Source organism: Moschus berezovskii, chromosome 2 (assembly GCF_049115385.1).
Source record: "Moschus berezovskii isolate FMDL1 chromosome 2, NW_MosBer_1.0, whole genome shotgun sequence".
In the NCBI taxonomy this organism is placed as follows: domain Eukaryota; kingdom Metazoa; phylum Chordata; class Mammalia; order Artiodactyla; family Moschidae; genus Moschus; species Moschus berezovskii.
Genome location: NC_142461.1, coordinates 41,449,119 through 41,469,466, shown reverse-complemented (window position 1 = coordinate 41,469,466; position 20,348 = coordinate 41,449,119). Strand labels below are relative to the sequence as shown.

The 20,348-nt window shown below is 41.0% G+C and overlaps 1 long non-coding RNA gene across 1 annotated transcript in view; it reads left to right on the top strand.

The window, feature by feature from the left end:
* The first annotated feature begins 3,237 nt into the window (after positions 1–3,237).
* Positions 3,238–20,348, top strand: part of LOC148778524 (uncharacterized) — a 65,551-nt gene continuing 48,440 nt past the window's right edge. Inside the window, exons 1-4 of the long non-coding RNA XR_016038758.1 lie at positions 3,238–3,567; positions 6,497–6,552; positions 8,284–8,387; positions 14,755–14,909. This is a non-coding gene — a long non-coding RNA (uncharacterized LOC148778524). The remainder of the gene's footprint in view (positions 3,568–6,496; positions 6,553–8,283; positions 8,388–14,754; positions 14,910–20,348) is intronic.

The following is a 20,348-nucleotide window of genomic DNA, read 5'->3' as shown; positions in this document are numbered from 1 at the left end:
TCCCACAGGGCGCTAGTGGTTAGGAATCTGCCCGCCAAGGCAGGAGATGTAAGAGACGCAAGTTCGATCTCCGGGTCGGGAAGATCCTCTGGAGTAGGAAATGGCACCCCACCCATTCCAGTATTGTTGCCTAGAAAATTCCACGGATAGAAGATACTGGCGGGCTGCAGTCCCTGGGGTTGCAATGAGTCGGACACAACTGAGCATCTGAGCAGCAACAGCAGTCTAAGAACTGATCCAGCCCCCACACTAAGCTGGTTTCACTTCCGAAAACCTTCCAAGATATTTTCAGAGGAACCAAGGCTTTCCCTCCCTTGCTCCTTCCCCCCAGCAGCTAGGCTGATTCTAGAAGCCACAACCTATGGGTTTTCTTCTCTTAACTTCTGGTTGGTGAAGCAGCCCCCACCCTCTTCTGCTTGCTTTCCCATTTTGAACTTATTACCAAGGAAAGAGACTACTTTTCCCATAAATCGCAGGCAACAGCTGCTAACTCCCTCTGGGTGACTTTGTTGGGCCCTCGGGGTAAGGTTAGACTCTGAAGGGAGTCAACATTACAATTAGAAAAAAAATTATCTCTTGCAATAAAATATTCTCTACTACTGCTTATAATACATACAACAGTATGCAGTGTGGGGCCCCAAGAAGAGGAACTCATCTGCAATCATTTGTGCTTGCCAGGGAAAGGATTTTTTTTTTTTTTCAGATTTTTAAAAAATATGTATTCTTTTATTAAAGGGTAATTGCTTTACAGAATTTTGCTGTTTTCTGTCAAACCTCAGCATGCATCAGCCATAGGTTTACATATATCCCCTCCCTCTAGAACCTCCCTCCCATCTCCGTCCTTATCCCACCCCACTAGGTTGATCCAGAGCCTCTGTTTGAGTTTCCTGAGCCATACAGCAATGTTTATTGTTTTATTCATGATTAACCAGCACTGTAATGATAGGGTTATAATGATAACAACATGACACGTGAAAATGTTTGAGGTATAAATTGCTGGCAAGATGCTAACCCTAGAACCTGAAAGTCTCAGAGGCAAGGAGTCTATTCCGTGTGTGTGTGTGTGTGTGTGTGCGCGCACGCACACATGCATGTGTGTGTTTCTCCGAGGAAAGAGGAGAAAGAAAGGGATAAGATTACCCTGCATATGTGACTATGGGTGGGGCAGAAGTGGCTTGGTGCTCCCCTTCTGTATTCCAAAGACTGCTTTGCATTCAAGGTCAAGAGTGCTTAGGGCTCCCACAAGCCATTTCCTTCCTTCAGTCCCTCACACAGAATGAGAAATAATCATTACCAGAACTACAGTGATGTTTCCTGCTTGTGAAAGTCCACATGTAACTGTTTCAGAGAGGCTGTATTTCTCTCTTCAGTTCAGTTCAGTCTTTTAGTCATGTCCGACTCTTTGCAACCACATAGACTGCAGCAAACCAGGCTTCCCTGTCCATCACCAACTCCGGGAGTTTATTCAAACTCATGTTCATCAAGTCAGTGATGCCATCCAACTATCTCATCCTCTGTTGTTCCCTTCTCCTCCTGTCTTCAATCTTTCCCACCATTAGGGTCTTTTCCAAAGAGTCAACTCTTCGCATCAGGTGACCAAAGAATTGGAGTTCCAGCTTCATCATCAGTCCTCCCAATGAACACTCAGGACTGATTTCCTTTAGGATTGACTGATTTGATCTTCTTGCATTCCAAGGAACTCTCAAGAGTCTTCTTCAACACCACAGTTCAAAGGCATCACTTCTTTGGCACTCAGCTTTCTTTATAGTCCAACTCTCACATTCATACGTGACTACTGGAAAAACCATAGCTTTAAGTATTTCTCTCTTAGAAGTTCAGAAAATTCTAGCTTCCCCAGGGCTGACCTTGAGGATCAGCACCCCTGCTTTCCATTTCTCAACTCTGAAACACTGTTTGGTGCCATGGTTTATGATTTTCCCAAGGTTTGGGGGCCTGGTCTGGCAAACAGGATATCTATCCCCTCCACTGGAAGAAGCAAATTCTTCCAAATATTTTCAGTCATGGCAAATCTTCAAATTTTCATCCTTTGCATTTAGCTGTGGTTTTCACAAATGGTTAAACATGCCTCACAGCTAAATTTGGTGAATGAGGTTGATAAAACTGAGTTAAAATCTTTTGGTCAAATGTAGGCATAAAGAGAGAATTTTCTGCTAAGATGTAAACCCTAGCTCTGGAAGCAGTTCCAAAAGGGAAAAGCAGCTGATATTTTGAAGAATGTCAGCATCATGGGAATGCATATAGGGTAAGTCTCCCAGGGAAACTATTTTAAGCCCAGACCCACAACTATAATATATCAAGTGTAATAATAGCCACTGTCTGTTCGCATTTTTCTCAAAGGTTAATTAAATTAAAGCCTCTAACTTTGAGGTATATATTATTATGCCCATTTCACAGATGAAGGACCCTAGACTTAGCCACATGATTTTGAACAAGTTGTTTAATCTTTCAGATTTGATTCCAGAGCTGTATGGACACATTACATAACTTCATACTAATCAGACAAAGTGTGTGTGTGTGTGTTAGTCACTCAGCTGTGTCCAACTCTTTTCAACCCCATGGATTGTAGCCCGCCGGGATCCTCTGTCCACGGGATTCTCCAGGCATAAGGACTAGAATGGTTGCCATTTCCTTCTCCGGGGGATCTTCCTCACCCAGGGATCAAACCTGGGTCTCCTGCATGGCAGTAAGTCATTTTCAAACAAATAGCATCCAGTTTCTCTCATTTTTATACTAGGATTTGAAGGTACCAATTCATTATCATGTTTTGTTTTCACTTTTAAATGAATTTCTTCATGGTTTAAAAAGACCCTTTCCCCACCCTTTTTTTTGGAGTGGGGTGGGGATAAGAGTGGGCATAGGAGGAAAGTCCGCTGGACTGAAGATCAACAGGCCTGGGTTCCAGCCTCCAACCCTGTCACTGAACTTCTCTGGGGCTTGGTGTACTTGTCTGTATAACAAGGAAATCATAGAGAATGTCTCTAGGACATGCAGCTCTCTCTTCTTTACAAATCATTAGCATAAGACCATATTTCCAATTCCAGCTTTTGGTCAAAGGTCTTCCCCATTGCCTCCAGCCACAATTTAAGCTCCTAGAAGAAGAACAGGCTGTCATCCGGGACTAAGAGTACCCGGTGGTTCGTAAATCAAATTCAACATTAAATTGCACTGCAAACAAAAAGTTGTACACAGTTGAAATGCTGGTGAATGGGACTTAATGAGCTCCATATGCCTGACCTCTGGGAATAAGTGATTTGGGGAACTGTAGCTGGAACTGGAAGAGTCCAAGGGCATCAGCATCTGGTGTGAGTTACTCAGAGTGAAGGGAGTCGACTGCGTTTTTGTATGGTTGCCAAGCTCGGGAAGGTAGAAATACTGTGTAATCTGTGCTCACCTTCTGAGATCACGCCGACAGGTTTCCAAGCTTGTCCTCACTTCTCAGGAGGCAGAGAAGAGCTTCCTTCCTGGTGCTCTCCCAGGCTGCCTGTACCCCTGAGGCTGTGAGGGTTCAGGTCTGTCCTGTTGAAAGGAAGCTCTCTTGTTGGACAGGTCAGTGACTTTAGACCACTTGTACTTGTTTTGGTCAACTCTGCAACTCCTCAAGGGGCTTGTCTAAAGCCCAGGTCTGACAGGGTCATTTCTCCCCCTTTTTCAAAAAATGCCAGACTCATGGCTTCATGCATGCAACGTGCGCTGTCTAGTTAAGCCCGGACTTGCTTTTTCAGATTCCTGGGTCATTATTCGCCATCTTTGGCATCCTGTGTTCTAGCCACATTCCAGTCTCATCTCCCTGAGTCTTTCTGCCTGCTTTCTCCTCTGCAGCTTCCCTCCCATCCTGTCTCCACCTGGAAAGCTTGTGATTGATGCAGTTTGAGCAACACCTACCCTGCATGTAATGTGTCGGCTCACTCGTTGCCTCCCCATTCGTGATTAATCTGTGCCATTTCTGTGTTCCATAGTCCTTAGATGCAGTCGGGGTGAGAAAGGAGAGGTGTATAATTGCCTTCCGTATTGAAGAGCTTTTCATGAGTGAGAGTATATCTTACTATTCCCTTTATATAACTGTATGTGTGTGTGTGTTAAGTCACTTCTGTTGTGTCTGATTGTGACTCTTTATGACCCTATGGACTGTAGCCTGCCAGGCTCCTCTGTCCATGGGGTTTTCCAGGCAAGAATACTGGAGTGGGTTTTCATGCCTTCCTCCAGGGGATCTTCCCAACCTGAGGATCAAACCTGCATCTCTTATGTCTCCTGCAGGATGGTTCTTTACCACTTGTGCCGTCTAGGAAGCCCAGAGTATAACTGACTCTCAGTAAATGTTTATTGAGTGAACCAATGAACAAATGAATGGAAAGTCCTTGGAAATCAAGCAGTATTTCAGTCTTTGAAACTTCTCCCATATTTCTTTGGTTATCTTGTTCATGATAATTTATGTCTATCAGATTTTCATGCCCTCTAACATCCTTTTTGAAGGCTACTGTTCCAGGGTAGGAAAACAGCTAATGCTCTTCTGAACTTGGGAAGTTGCTATAGAACAGCACAGAAAGGAACAAACCAATAGACTTGCTTGTCTTTATAGAATGCTTTTGTTCCCTGAGCTCATGAATCAAGTAGATGGACATTGGTCTTAGAGCTGTGCTTTGAATGCAGTCACTTCCTGTGGACAGTCTGGCAAATCAGTAGGTGTTCCAACTTAGGAACTGGCCAGGCAGTCATTTAGGTCTTCCTTAATAAAATAGAATTTAATTTTTAAAAAAAACTTTTTATTTTGTATTGGGATATAGCCAATTAACAATGTTGTGATGGTTTCAGGTGAACAGTGAATGGACTAAGTCATACATATAAATGTAAAAATATGATTTAATTCTGATCTTTTTGTTCTTACCTTTATTTTGATTCATCTCCTAAAACCCAAGACACCGACACCATGAATCAGCACCTATCTTCTTGATATCAGATTCTGAAGATAAAGGATATTCATATTTTGGAGCCTCCTAGCATTGGTTATCTGAAATAAAATTTAAGAAGAATTGATAGTGATATTTTAATAGGATATGGTCATTTTGAATACATTTTTAAAAAATGTGATCCTCCAACAGTCTGGTGAAATGGACCGGGCAAAAATGAAAATGCCCGTTATATAGATGAAGAAGCTGAAGCTACGAAAGCATGAATGACTTATCCAAAGTCACACAGCTGGAAGGTGGCTGTGCTGACACCCAAACCCGCTATGATTACGGGGTAATCCTACTTCCCATTGTGAGGATTCATAACTGAGAAGGCACACACATTGTACCACAATATTTTTGGCAACATTTGTAAGTCTTTAATCTACCAAAGCAAATGATCCATGTTTGGTAACTGGTTACTCAAAGAACTTCTCTGAGTCATTTTCATGGTCTAATGAGAGAGAAGCAGCTGTAAGAAGATGGATTTGAGAAAGGAGAACAATGAATGTTGACCAGTCATTTGACTAAAGATTTGGCACAGTGCAGTTGAAGTTACCTTGAGGGAAAAACACATTGTGAGAGTGTGAGTTTTTATTTTATATTGTTCTGTTTTTGAAACTGGGATTGTCCCCTTTCTCCATTCTCAGAGAGGTTTAGATAACACTAAAAAGGCTTGGTATTCCATTTATTCAACTCGTTTAGAAAAGGTGAGGGTAATAAATGTGTTAAAAACAATGGACAATTTAAAATTCATTAAATTAGGTGTTCCCTGTTTAGCCTGCACTTGTTAAAATAATGAAATTTGAGGGTTTAAAACATAGCTTGTTTCGAAATGATGCATGAGTTCCCAAAATCCTTGTTTAACATATTGCTGGAATAATGCATATGAGATGGTTAAAAATGGAAGTAGAAAAAAAATCCCCAAAACCCTTAGAGGAATTTGCAATTCATAAAGTTACTGCCAATTTTGCATTATAGTTGCCATAGTAACCATGCTAGGCTTCTGCTCAAATGTTTCTCAGAGGGGAAGAAATAGTATATAATAAGCTCTTCAAGTGTAATTTTTTTTATTGTAGTTGAATTAGTGTGTAATTCTTATGTGAGTATTTTAGTAATCCATGAACGTGCACTCTAGTTATGGTTCTGATTTCTTATCTCTGTATGTTGAAGCAATGTATGAAAAGTTGCTGGCTACTAGAACCATTTGGTAATTTATTATAAAAATATTAACAGAAAGCATTATCTATGGTGATTATAAAAGTGAAAACAAGAAAGATTTTTGAATCTAACTATAGTAAATTTTCCAGACCAAAGCTTTGGCTTGCTTATTGATTCAAAGTGCTTTCAGCCAAGCTTTTAGGTTACATTCGCAAGTCACCCTTGTCTCCTCTCTCCTTTTACTCAGAAGAGTCCTACACAGTGAATAAATGAAGACCAATTAGACTAAAATAATACTTTCATTTGGCTCTTTGGAGAGGGAGCTATTTTAAAATGGTAATTGACTTTGTGTGTGTGTGTGCTTTGTTCAGCTTCTATGGAGCCCATCTAACAGCTGAGGCAGAGCAGTGCGTGTCTGGACACCAAGGTAAGGTCATCTAGGGTTTGCTTTCTCATGGGCTAGTTTCAAATAGAGAAGAAAAATGGGCTTTGGAGTCAAATGCACCTAGATTATGCTCTAGCTCAGCATTTTGCTGGTTGAGGCCTTAGGCAAGTCACTTAACCTCTAGAACCTCAGTTTCTTCATTTGTGTGAATGCAGTGGTCATGCCTTTTAGAGTGTTTGTAAGAGTTAGAGATAATTGGATGTCATACATTTTGCACAGTGTATTAGTTGCCTTTTGTTGCTGGAACAAGCTGCCATAAACTTAGTGGTTTAAAACAACATACATTTATTCGTGCTGGAGGACAGAAGTCCAAACTAGGTCTTTGTTGTTCAGTCCTGTTTTTTGTTGTTGCTCAGTCCTGCCCGACTCTTTGCGATCCCATGGACTGCAGCACACCAGACTTCCCTGTCCTTCACCATCTCCTGGAGCTTGCTCAAACTCATGTCTATTGAGTCTATTGAGTTTGAGCAAACTCGTGTCCAACTCAACTAGATCTTCAGTTCAGTTCAGTTCAGTTGCGCCAGGCCTCCCTCAACTAGATCTTACTAGGATAAAATTAATGTGTCAACAGGACTGCCTTCCTTTCTGGGGTCTCTAAAAGAGAATCTGGATTTTTGTTTGTTTGCTTGCTTTTTTTTGACTTCTAGAGGCTACATGGAGAAGGCAATGGCAACCCACTCCAGTACTCTTGCCTGGAAAATCCCATGGACGGAGGTGCCTGGTAGGCTGCAGTCCATGGAGTTGCTAAGATTCAGACACGACTGAGCGACTTCACTTTCACTTTTCACTTTCACGCATTGGAGAAGGAAATGGCAACCCACTCCAGTGTTCTTTCCTTGAGAATTCCAGGGACAGCGGAGCCTGTTGGGCTGCTGTCTATGGGGTCGCACAGGGTCAGACACGACCAAAGTGATTTAGCAGCAGCAGCAGAGGCTACATGCATTCTTTTGTCCTGGGCTCTTCTTCCATCTTCCAAGCTAGCAATGACTGGGTGATGCTGACTTTTCTACCTCCCTCTTCTGCTTAAGGATCTTTGATTGCATTGTGCCCACTCAGATAAGCCAGGATAACTTCCCTATTTTAAAAAAAAAATGTTTTTTTTAAATGTGGACCATCTTTAAAAAGCCTTTATTGAATTTGTCACAAAACTGCTTCTACTTTATGTTTTGATTTTTGGCCACCAGGCATGCGGGGTCTTAGCTCCTTGAACAGGGATCAGACCTGTACCTGCTGCCTTGGAACATGTGGTCTTAACCACTGGACTGCCAGCAAAGTCCCCAGTCTCTCTATTTTAATGTTAGATGATTTTGATGATTCTGATAAAATTGCCTGGACATGACAAAGGGAGTTCTTGGTAATGCTCTCCTAGAAGATGGTATCTCCACAACTATAAATGATGCCAGTGCCCTTTGGCCCTATAGAAAAACAAGACAGTGAGGGGCTAGCCTGCTCAGTCTCCACTGCAAATGGAATGAAAGAGAATAATCCTATGTGCTGGGTGTTGATCGGTAATAAGGAAAGCATTCTGACCAACGTTCTACCCTGGAACACTGTGACCAAGGAGATCATGCAGCTACGCCTCTGGAGGTCACCTCGGCTTGGGATGGTTTAGGTGTGGCTCTGCACAATGACAAGCAGATGGCTGAGTGGCCACCCAACTCCTTTCTTCTTTTATGAATCAGTGAATTTCCTCTCCTTCTGTCTCTTTCCTAGGTGGGGTTTGCATGATTGCTCCCATAGTTCTCTGCAGAGCACGCAAGAGATTGAAAACATCTGTTATCACTGTCAAAAATGGATTTATCCCCCATGAACCAGAGGTACTCTAGGTTCATATTGTATTTGGGGAAAGCAGTTTATTAATGTCACCAGCACTCGTTCTAATTATTCTGTAAGGAAGGCCTGATTCCAACTTCTTTTCTCTCATACCTATACATGCTCATTCTTACTACTTTTATTTCCCCTCACTTGTTTTTGGCTTCTGTTCTTATAATTTGAACTGATTTCTATGACTATCTTTTTTTCTGGACTAGTTATTTCTTCATCCTTTGATTTAGTCAATATATTTTACCAAAATAATTTAATGACAATTCTTTTATAAGATCAAACAACAACCCCTCCAGGTTAATATTTTTCCAATTTGATTTGCATAAGGAGAATCTGCTTGAATTTTGCATAAGGCCTGTAGCAAAGACCAATCCACAGGATCCCTAAAACTCAGATGATTGTCTCTTTTCTCAAGAAATCTACTCATTCAGTTCAGTTCAGTTCAGTTCAGTCGCTCAGTCGTGTCCGACTCTCCGCGACCCCATGAATCACAGCACGCCAGGCCTCCCTGTCCATCACCAACTCCCGGAGTACACTCAAACTCATGTCCACAGAGTCGGTGATGCCATCCAGCCATCTCATTCTCCGTCGTCCCCTTCTCCTCCCGCCCCCAACCTTTCCCAGCATCAGAGTCTTTTCCAGTGAGTCAACTCGTCTCATGAGGTGGCCAAAGTATTGGAGTTTCAGCTTTAGCATCAGTCCCTCCAATGAACATCCAGGATTGATCTCCTTTAGAATGGACTGGTTGGATCTCCTTGCAGTATAAGGGACTCTCAAGAGTCTTCTCCAACACCACAGTTCAAAAGCATCGATTCTTCGGCGATCAGCTTTCTTCACAGTCCAACTCTCACATCCATACATGACCACGGGAAAAACCATTGCCTTGACTAGACGGACCTTGGTCGGCAAAGTAATGTCTCTGCTTTTTAATATACTATCAAGGTTGGTCATAACTTTCCTTCCAAGGAGCAAGCGTCTTTTAATTTCATGGCTGCAATCAGCATCTGCAGTGATTTTGGAGCCCAAGAAAACAAAGTCTGACACTGTTTCCACTGTTTTTCCATCTATTTCCCATGAAGTGATGGGACCAGATGCCATGATCTTTGTTTTCTGAATGTTGAGCTTCAAGCCAACCTTTTCACTCTCCTCTTTCACTTTCATCAAGAGGCTTTTGAGTTCCTCTTCACTTTCTGCCATAAGGGTAGTGTCATCTGCATATCTGAGGTTATTGATATTTCTCCCGGCAATCTTGATTCCAGCTTGTGCTTCTTCCAGCCCAGCGTTCCTCATGATGCACTCTGCATATAAGTTAAATAAGCAAGGTGACAATATACAACCTTGACGCACTCCTTTTCCTATTTGGAACCAGTCTGTTGTTCCATGACCGGTTCTAACTGTTGCTTCCTGACCTGCATACAGGTTTCTCAAGAGGCAGGTCAGGTGGTCTGGGATTCCCATCTCTTTCAGAATGTTCCACAGTTTATTGTGATCCACACAGTCAAAGGCTTTGGCATAGTCAATGAAGCAGAAATAGATGTTTTTCTGAAACTCTTTTGCTTTCTCCATGATCCAGCGGATGTTGGCAATTTGATCTCTGGTGCCTCTGCCTTTTCTAAAACCTGCTTGAACATCTGGGAGTTCACGGTTTACATACTGCTGAAGCCTGGCTTGGAGAATTTTGAGCATGACTTTACTAGCGTGTGAGATGAGTGCAATTGTGCGGTAGTTTGAGCATTCTTTGGCATTGCCTTTCTACTCATTAGTAAGTATCAGTTCAGTTCAGTTCAGTCGCTCAGTCGTGTCCGACTCTTTGCGACCCCATGAATCACAGCACGCCAGGCCTCCCTGTCCATCACCAACTCCCGGAGTTCACTCAAACTCATGTCCATCGAGTTGGTGATGCCATCCATCCGTCTCATTCTCTGTCGACCCGTCTCCTCCCGCCCCCAATCCCTCCCAGCATCAGAGTCTTTTCCAGTGAGTCAACTCGTCGCATGAGGTGGACAAAGTATTGGAGTTATAAGAACTGTTTTTATTTACGTTTTCCCCACAGTTTTCCTCCTTAGTTCCTCTATGTTTCTGTGTTGCCAATGCCTGCTATTGGTGGAAGGGAGGGTAGAAAGAAGAAATTCATGATGTTGTTGATTTACATTGTAACCAAATTGACCCTCTTTGGAAATACAAACTGTCTCTCCTTTGCACCATTGAAGATAAAAGTTGCTGCTCTTCTGGTAACAAGATAAAGGAGAAAGGGGAAGAATATCCCACCTGCAAAGTTGTCTTCTCTCGTCTACTTAAGAGCAGGGACAGTAGCAGACAGAGACCTCGTCAATGTGCATATTCAATAAGCAATGGCAGTTCAATAAATATGCTGATGTGCTGTGCTAAGTTGCCTCAGCTGTGTCCGACTCTTTGCAACCCTGTGGACTGTAGCCCACCAGGATCCTCTGTCCGTGGGATTCTCCAGGCAAGACTATTGGAGGGGGTTACCATGCTCTTCTCTCGGGGATATTCCCAACCCAGGGATTGAACCCGCATCTCTTAATGTCTTCTGCATTGGCAAGTGGGTTCTTTACCACTAGTGCCACCTGGGAAGCCCAGATATGTTGATATTTAAGTACAGAAAATAATGTTTTAATTTCTATCCACAGGAGTCATTTCAGGGACTTTGCCTTGGAAAGTCTGTATTCCTTCCTCCTTTTCCTGGCAATTTGTTTTTTCCAGTCTTCTTGTAATACAGCTAGAATTTACTCAAGTTCTACTTTCTAATCTTACTACATTTGAGCATTTCATGCTCCCAGTTTCTGGACTTAAGGTGGCAGATAGTAGAGGAATGGACTTGTGATTGCAATCATTCTGGTTGAACTTGCAAGATGGTGGGGATTTTAGTGTGAAATTGCTGATTTTGGTGTTGGACTGGCCTACCTTCTAGTCTTAGCTCTGCCATTTATTCACTTTATGGGAAAATTTCTTAAATAAGATGATCATAACAATTATCCAAACCGGTGTACTTTGAAGAGTTGAAAGGGAGTATCATCAATCATTATGCCAGGGCAACAGGTGTAAATCAGAATAATCTTGGACAAACCTGGATTCATGGTCATCCTATTGTTAGCAGTATAAGCTCTTTCCTCTGTAAAATGGGTAGGAAAAATGTAAGAATTTGAAAAACATCCATCCCATAAGACATTGTAAGGATTTAATGAGGAAATAAATAGAGTGCTTAGCACAGGACCTAGATGCTAAAAGTCAATAAATGTGAGTTATTGAACTAACTATACATATACAACTTTTCATGTTTCTCAGGAAATGTGGAATGTTTAATACTATCAATAATTACTATTTCTCACTTATTCATCATATGGAACTCACTAAGAGATCTGTTATTTCTTGGAACAAGGGTGCTTTTTTTCCTGTTTCCTTTAAGTATGATATAGAAGTCTCACCATCCTAACCCCTTGACTTGGATGACTTAATTTTTTTTATTAAATTCATTTCACTAGAATGCTACTTGCTCTTCTTGGGTTAGATACAAAGAATATAGAGGAAGGCATAGCAATTATGAGTTTCAGTTTACAATTTTCTATTGTAATTTAATCACCAGTGGTAAATTTTCTCCTCTGTCAGTTTCCCAAGTAGAGATCTGCCTAGAAACTCTAGGATATTTTGCATGGCCTTGTCAGTAGCTAGCTATGGGTTCAGGAGTCTTTTAATGTTTCTGTTCTTACAATAAAAATGCTTATATTTAAGATAAAAAATATGCCTCTGATGCTTTGTTTAGTAAGAAAATAAGAATTGGCAATATTCAAATGTTTTTAATACATCTGTGATAAAAAAAAAACAAAAAACAACCCAGCTTAGTTGCATGGAAAGATGACAAAGAAGGGTAGATGCCTTGGAAAGTACTTCCAAGTTCATTAGAGAAGGATTCTGAGAGCCCATACCCAGAGTTACTTGATGGACCCAATAAGTGTGTGCTTGTTTCTATTTTTGTAAGATATTGTACTGGATCTTGTAGAAACCTCTGGACAAATGTTTTCTTGCTGCCATCAAGTTAATATGAATTATTGATGACTAATCTCTGTTAAGAGCTTCATAAACTAGCTTCATTAATTCATCCATTCATCTATGTATCCATTGATTTGTGCTTCTGTTCAACAAGTCTTTGTTCAGCCTACTATTATATACTAGGGTCAAAAGATTTAAGTAAGCCATATTTAGTCTTTACTTTTTTGGCAGGTTTGCAAAAATGGTTCCAAGTCCCCCACTCATCCCTCTTAGCTATATTACTTTAGAGTTTCTTTTCACATTGACTCTGATCCCAGCCATGAAATTTGCTTTGGCCAATGAGTTGTTGGTGACCATAACATAAACAAAAGTTGAAAGTGGTTGTGCAATCAGGCTTGTGTTCATTCTTACCCTCTTTGTCACTTTAATAATGTCTGTACTAGTTCATTGAATGATTAGAGACATTTGAGACAAAGATGAATTGGCCCAGTCATTCCAGCCAAGAGCATCCTATATTGGCTGAAACTGAACTGAACCCCACACAACAATAGATCTCCCTATACATGTGAGATTGTCCATGTGAAACCAAAAAAAAAAAAAAAAACCAGTCAAGCTCAGTCAAGATTAGCAGAGTTGCCAAATCAGCCATCTCAGAGGAATGAGTAAGAATCACTTATTGTTGTATACCATTGATGTGTTACGGTTGGTTGTGTATCTGCCAATTGGATGTTCTCACAGATTTCACAATAATTTCTTTGCAAGAATGCAATAGCTGTTTTGAGGTATTTGCTTCCAGTGAGTTCATGCTTCTGAAAGACTTGGATTGAAATTCTAAAAATCTTGTGCATGTCTGTGAAACAGAGGAAGAGATTCATTCACTTATTTGTCATTTATCAGCTATTTGGGTACTGACTCTATCAGACTTAATGATAGGCACTGGGGAATTTAAGGGAGAAATGTAAATAAGCCTATTAATGCAGACTTCTTGCTTTAATACAAGACACTGTAAATACTAAAATACTATTAGATTATTCATTCATTTAATAAGCACATGTTGAACACCCAGTATAGACAAAACAGTAGGCAAAATGGTTGGAGGTCATAAAGAAGTAGGTTCTTAAAGAGTTTATTATAATATCTAAAACGGGATACCAGTACACAAAATTAATACAAATCAGAAGGAATTAAGTGCTCAAACTGAAGTTCAAAGCTTAAGTGAAGAATGAGTAATAATTAATTCTCATTAGGAAAATCACGGAGTGCCTTAAGGATACCAGGGAATTTAAGCTGGACTTGGAAAATTTTTGATACTTCTATAAAATAAAGACTATTGAGTTGTGGTAGGGGGCTTTGATCAGTGGCTGTAAGATTTGGGGAAAGATAAAGCTGGGGAAGAAGACAGCCTAGAAAAAATTAGAGTCTAGAGGCCTGAATCCTCTTCTTGGCAGTTCAGTTCATTGGTTGTGTGACTCTCACCAATGAACTTAGCCAGTTTTTGTTTTTTCATCTCAAAAATGAGTGAAGTGTTCTAGATTATCTGTATAGCCATTTTTAGCCCCCCCCGCCAATAACCTGAGTAAATTACTCAGTGTATATTTAAACACAATAAAGTGGCCAGTATTTTCCATTAAAGACTGGCCAGCCTGGGCTCGGCTATTTTTGTCATATTTAAACTGATATAATTTGAAGATTTCATACATTTCAGTTATTCGTACTTGAATATACTTCAATCTTAATGTGGCAAGCAGCATGGTGGGAATTCATCTTTGGAGTGACAGAATCATTGGTCAAAATGAAGGTAGGGCAGGGGGAATTAGTGGAGAGGTTTCATAAAAGAGTGGAGAGTACCAGACCAAACTGGGTTCAGATACTGGGTTCAGATACTGGTGCTATTGTCAGCAATGTAATTCTATGCAAGTCTCTTCTCGCTGTTTCGATGTTCTCATCTACAAAGTGGGAATAATAATTCTGCTTCATAAGGTAAGGAGCAAAGAAGGTAATACATTCAATGTTAGTTATGAATAGTTCATTGTGGATAATGTAGGAGTGTATAAGTGAGCTTTCTGTGTGAGGGTGTCCCACCCCATACACATGAGATGTGTTCCTAAAAGACTGTCAGTGATTTGAATTTTTAAGACTCCTTTATATTTGAAGTGTGCTACTTTACAAATTTTACAAGTCCCTGCTGTGATTCTTCTTACTAAACAATTGTTTCTTAGATTACATGAAATTTGAATTTATAAAGGAGGTAATTATTTTCTTCAGGAATGGATTCTAGAAGTAGGCTGAATGTGAAATAAACTGCTAGTTGCCTACTACCCATTATTCACTTTTTCCTTCTTTCTTAATAAGATGCTGAGATGTCAGCATGCATCACTGAGAAGCTTCCTTGTGATACACGTGGCCAATGTGATACAAGCTGAAGGTGGCCAATGTGCTACAAGCTGAAGGTGGCCAATGTGCTACAAGCTGAAGGTGGCCAATGTGATACAAGCTGAAGGCAATAGGTAAGGCATCAAGAAGAGTCCATCTTGGACTTCCCTGGTGGTCCAGTAGTTAAGACTCTGCTCTTCTAATGAAGGGGGCATGGGTTCAATCCCTGGTTGGGGAATTTCCATATGTGGTGTGGCCAAAAAAATAAAAAAAAGGTCCTTTTTTACTACTTACTCTTCCCTTTTTCCTGTTTAGGATAAAGATTGAGTATTTAGAAACCCAGAGACATTTTGTGGCTTTGATAATGAAAGTCATTATGCTAAAGATAGTGGAGCAGCTGAAGGAGTTGCAGTGCCTGATGACTGTGGGGTTGCAGTACCAACCCTGGACCATCCAGCTTTAGACTTTCCTTTCTGTTTGAGTGTAGTAACATACCTCGTTTAAGCCTCTGATATGTCTGTTCTCTGATATGAGCAGTTTATTGTAGATTCTAACTGAGATACCTAGCAATATTGGTGGAATGGTGAGTTCACTGGGCTGAGGGTGGTGATGTCAGAATCAGAAACCACAGTAATAATCACGTTTGAGTAAACACTGTGCCCCCACCCCCACCCCCTCCCCACCAAGCTGATCGTCTATGCGAGATCTCACGAGACTAACCAGTTGATGTTGACAATGCTACTGTTTGTCAGTAAGACTTATCACATGTTCACTTAGATGCAGGGAAAGCATATAGGGAGGGCACCCTGTTTAGTCTTAAAGAACCAGGAATGCCTTCATTAAGGAGATAATGTGTGTGCTGAAAACTCAAGGAAAGCAGCAGTTAGCTGCTGCTGCTGCTGCTAAGTCACTTCAGTCGTGTCCAACTCTGTGCGACCCCACAGATGGCAGCCCACCAGGCTCCCCCATCCCTGGGATTCTCCAGGCAAGAACACTGGAGTGGGTTGCCATTTCCTTCTCCAATGCATGAAAGGGAAAAGGGAAAGTGAAGTCGCTCATTCGTGTTCGACTCTTAGCGACCCCATGGACTGCAGCCTACCAGGCTCCTCTGTCCATGGGATTTTCCAGGCAAGAGTACTGGAGTGTCTTGCCACTGCCTTCTCCAAGCAGTTAGCTACTGAGGTTGAAATGGAAGGGAGGGTGAGGTCAGAAGGAAAGGCATCCTGGGAAAAAGGAATAGCATTTGCAAGTGGACAGAAGTGAACTTGGTCATTGAGGGAACTGCAAGTGGTATATAAATGAAGCCTAGAGTCAGAGATAAGGGATAGGGAGTGGAGGGAGGTAGCAGATAAGGCCAGAAACTAGGTAGGGGAGCTGATCAGGTGGACATTTAAGCATTTTTCTCTATCCTAAAAGGAATGAGCTTCCATTTTTGAAAGACAATTGTGATGGCAAGGAGGAGAAAGGATGGGGCAGGCTTGAGTTGGTTGTTTCAGTGAACCAAGTGAAAGACGATAGTTACACTAAAGGGTGGGATTAGAAATATTCAGAGTAGACAGATTCAGGAAACCACATGGGTTAGAACCAATAGGACCTGATGAATGACTGGCCTAGTGCCAAGGAAGGTGCCCAGGTTTCTGGTTTGGGAATCTGTGTTAATGAAAATCTGGAAATCTCATGGATAGCATATTTGCTGCTTCTTGTAAGAATCCTAAATGTCTGCTTCCTATTTAAAAGGGAGCTTGGTTGCGATTGGCTTAGTGAAAATTAAATTTTATTGATAAGAAGGGTAAGCCATCTGGCTGCTCTCTGACTGGTTGATATCTATATCCCTGGGTATAATAAAGATGTAAACTCTTGCCACAGGAAGCTATTACCTGATATTATTTATTTCCTGATAAAAAGGAGCAAATCATGCCTGGACATCTGTGGAAAATGAGTTTCTAATAAAGCTAAGGTATTTAATGTCTAAATGGGAGTTTCTCCTGTGATGATAAATGTCTGCGTTGTTGAAATAGTTTCCATAAAACTCAGTAGGTAAGAGGGTAGAGATATTGTGTAATTGTCAATGAGGCAATAAAAGGATGTTTGTTTATGGGGTTTATAATCAACAGTGAACCCTAACTCTTATGAAAAATGAAAATGTTTTCATGTACCAATTCAGCAATAGAAGGTTCTGTTCCAGAAAAAAATTACATTTTAATATGTATTTAGTATAACATTCAATGGATAATAGAAAAAAAATGTAGAGAGAAAAATAGCAAACTGTGACCATGTGTGGGAATGCAGTGTTAATAGCTCTTAGAACAAATAATACCATATTGCTGACCGTTCAGTGTACACAAAGGTCTATTTTTTTCTAATTGTTCTGTGAAATTTTTGGTTATAAAATCCTTCACTGTCAGATTGCTGTCTACATTGGTGGGCTGCTGGAATGTGGCAGCAGGGGGATATCATACCTTCACCTTGTCTACCTGGTTCTTTTTTTTTTTTTTTGCTTTAAACACCTTGATGAAAAAAATTTTCACTGATTTTCTGGTATTGGATGTAACAGAAACCCACAAGACTAGTATGCTATAGATGAGTATGTCACACTCAATTGTTGTCTTCATCTCAGGCTCTTTTTCTATCTTCAGGTTGAGTGCTGGTGATCCTCCAGACTCTAGAGGGTTTTGGTGGTCCCTGGCCTACAGTGGGTCCTGTGGTTATCCTCCACTGGCTGTGAGCAGGCACCTGCAGGGGTTCCTCATTTTGGAGATGGTTATCTAGAACCAAGTTGTATTAGTCATGCTCAGAATAAACTGCTGTAACAGAAACCCCAATATATAATGTCTCACGTAAGCTAGAAGTTTACTTCTCTTTTATGTAACAGTTCAGAGGTAAAGATAAGGGTGGGGTAGGTAGATGATTCTGCTCCACCAGTTCAGTAGGGTCTAATTTTTCTTCTAACTTGTTGCTTTGCCTTCCCTTGGACTAATGTCTTCAGTCGGCTGATCTAAGCCAGGCCATAAGCATCATATCTTCTTTCCAGCCCATGGAAGAGGGAAGGACGGATTGAGCTCCCTTTTAAAAGATATAACCCAGAAGTTGCTCATCTAGTATATAATCCAGAAGTTGCTCATCCCATTCGTCAGAATAGCCTCATGTGATCACACCTACCTTCAAGGGAATCTAGAAAATAAAACCTCTAGTTGGGCAGTCAAGTGCTTAGCTAAAACTCAGATTTTGTAGTACTAACAGGAAGATGGGGAAAATGGTGATGTTGGGGAGGGCATATGGTAGTCTCTGCCACACAGTCTTTTGGATCTGCTCTAGTGATTGCTCTCTTTCTCTGGAATCAGTTTCATTTTATGGGGTGTTTGGGCAGGGGCCCTTGCATCTTATTGATGATGCCCAGATGGTGACTGTTCATTGCTGAGAGAGAAGCCATTGGAAATTACATATTTCAAATGTCATGTTCAAACTGATACAATTTGAATATTTCATACATTTCAGTTATTCATACATGAATACACTTCAGTCTTAATGTAGCAGCTCAACATGGTGATAATTACATTGTCTATCATATTTACCATGCTTTCTTAAACTAAACCCAAGGGAAACCTGAATATATGTTAAGGATTTTCCTGACTAATTCCATAAACGTGTCGCTGGAATGTGGCAATTAAGATTTGCGGGAGGCCTGGTGTGCTGTGATTCATGGGGTCGCAAAGAGTCAGACACGACTGAGCGACTGAACTGAACTGAACCAAAAAATAAATGACATTTGAAACTGAATGTGGTGTGTATTTATTTATATCCTAAAGAAAATATACTAGGAATACATTTGTATCTCAAAATAGGAAGTTTTGCTTCTATGCTGTGAAATACACCTGAGAGAATTTGAAGTTTTGTTTTCTTCTACAATGTTAAAATGGCATTTTTCTGTAGGGCTATTGTGATGATCCTTGATGAGTTGGGGCTGGTAAATTGAGAGGGCCTAGTCTTTGGAAGGAAAGTTATGACCAACCTAGACAGCATATTAAAGAGCAGAGACATTACTTTGCCAACCAAGGTCCGTCTGGTTAAGGCTATGGTTTTTACAGTGGTCGTGTATGGATGTGAGAGTTGGACTGTGAAGAAAGATGAGTGCCAAAGAATTGATGCTTTTGAACTGTGGTGCTGGAGAAGACTTTTGAGAGTCCTTTGGACTGAAAGGAGATCCAACCAGTCCATCCTAAAGGAGATCCGTCCTGGGTGTTCATTGGAAGGACTGATGTTGAAGCTGAAACTCCAATACTTTGGCCACCTCATGTGAAGAGTTGACTCATTTGAAAAGACCCTGATGCTGGGAAAGATTGAGGGCCAGGAGGAGAAGGGGATGACAGAGAATGAGATGGCTGGATGGCATCACTGACTCAATTGACATGAGTTTGGGTGGACTCTGGGAGTTGATGATGGACAGGGAGGCCTGGCGTGCTGTGATTCATGGGGTTGCAAAGAGTCAGACATGACTGAGCGACTGAACTGAACTGAACTGAGTCTTTGGAAGTTTAGGAGCATTACCTGAGAGTCTAAAAAGATCCATTTGGGGTCATTCAAACTTTTCTCACAGCACTAACACTATTATCCACTTTATAGTTCTTGTTCAGTCACTCAGTCATGTCCAACTCTTTGAGATCCCGTGGACTGCAGCACGCCAGGCTTCCCTATCCTTCACTATCTCCCAGAGTTTTCTCAAACTTTTGTCCATTGAGCCAATGATGCCATCCAACCATCTCATCCTCTGTCACTCCATTCTCCTCCTGCCCTCAATCATTACCAGAATCAGGGTCTTTTCCAATGAGTCAAATCTTTGTATCAGGTGGTCAAAGTATTGGAGCTTCAGTTTTAGCATCAGTCCTTCAGTGAATATTCAGGATTGATTTCCTTTAGGATGGACTGGTTTGATCTCCTTGTTGTGCAAGGGACTTTCAAGAGTCTTCTCTAGCACTACAGTTTGTAAACATCAGTTCTTCAGTGCTCAGCCTTCTTTATGGTCCAACTCTCACATCCTTGTGTGACTACTGCAAACACCATAGCTTTGACTGTATGGACCTTTGTTGGTAAAGTGATGTCTCTGCTTTTTTTCCTTTTCTTTCTTTGAATATTTTTTTTAAACTTATTTATTTTTTATGGAAGGATAATTGCTTTACAGAATTTTGCTGTTTTCTGTCAAACCTCAACATGAATCAGCCATAGGTATACATATATCCCCTCCCTTTTGAACTTCCCTCCCATCTCCCTCCCCATCCCACCCCTCTAGGTTGATACAGAGCCCCTGTTTGAGTTTCCTGAGCCACACAGCAAATTCCCATTGGCTATCTATTTTACATATGGTAATGTAAGTTTCCATGTTACTCTTTCCATACAGCTCACCCTCCCCTCCCCTCTCCCCAAGTCCGCAAGTCTATTCTCTATGTCTGTTTCTCCATTGCTGCCCTGTAAATAAATTCTTCAGTACCATTTTTCTAGATTCTGTATATATGCATTAGAATACGATATTTATCTTTCTCTTTCTGACTTACTTCACTCTGTATAATAAGTTCTAAGTT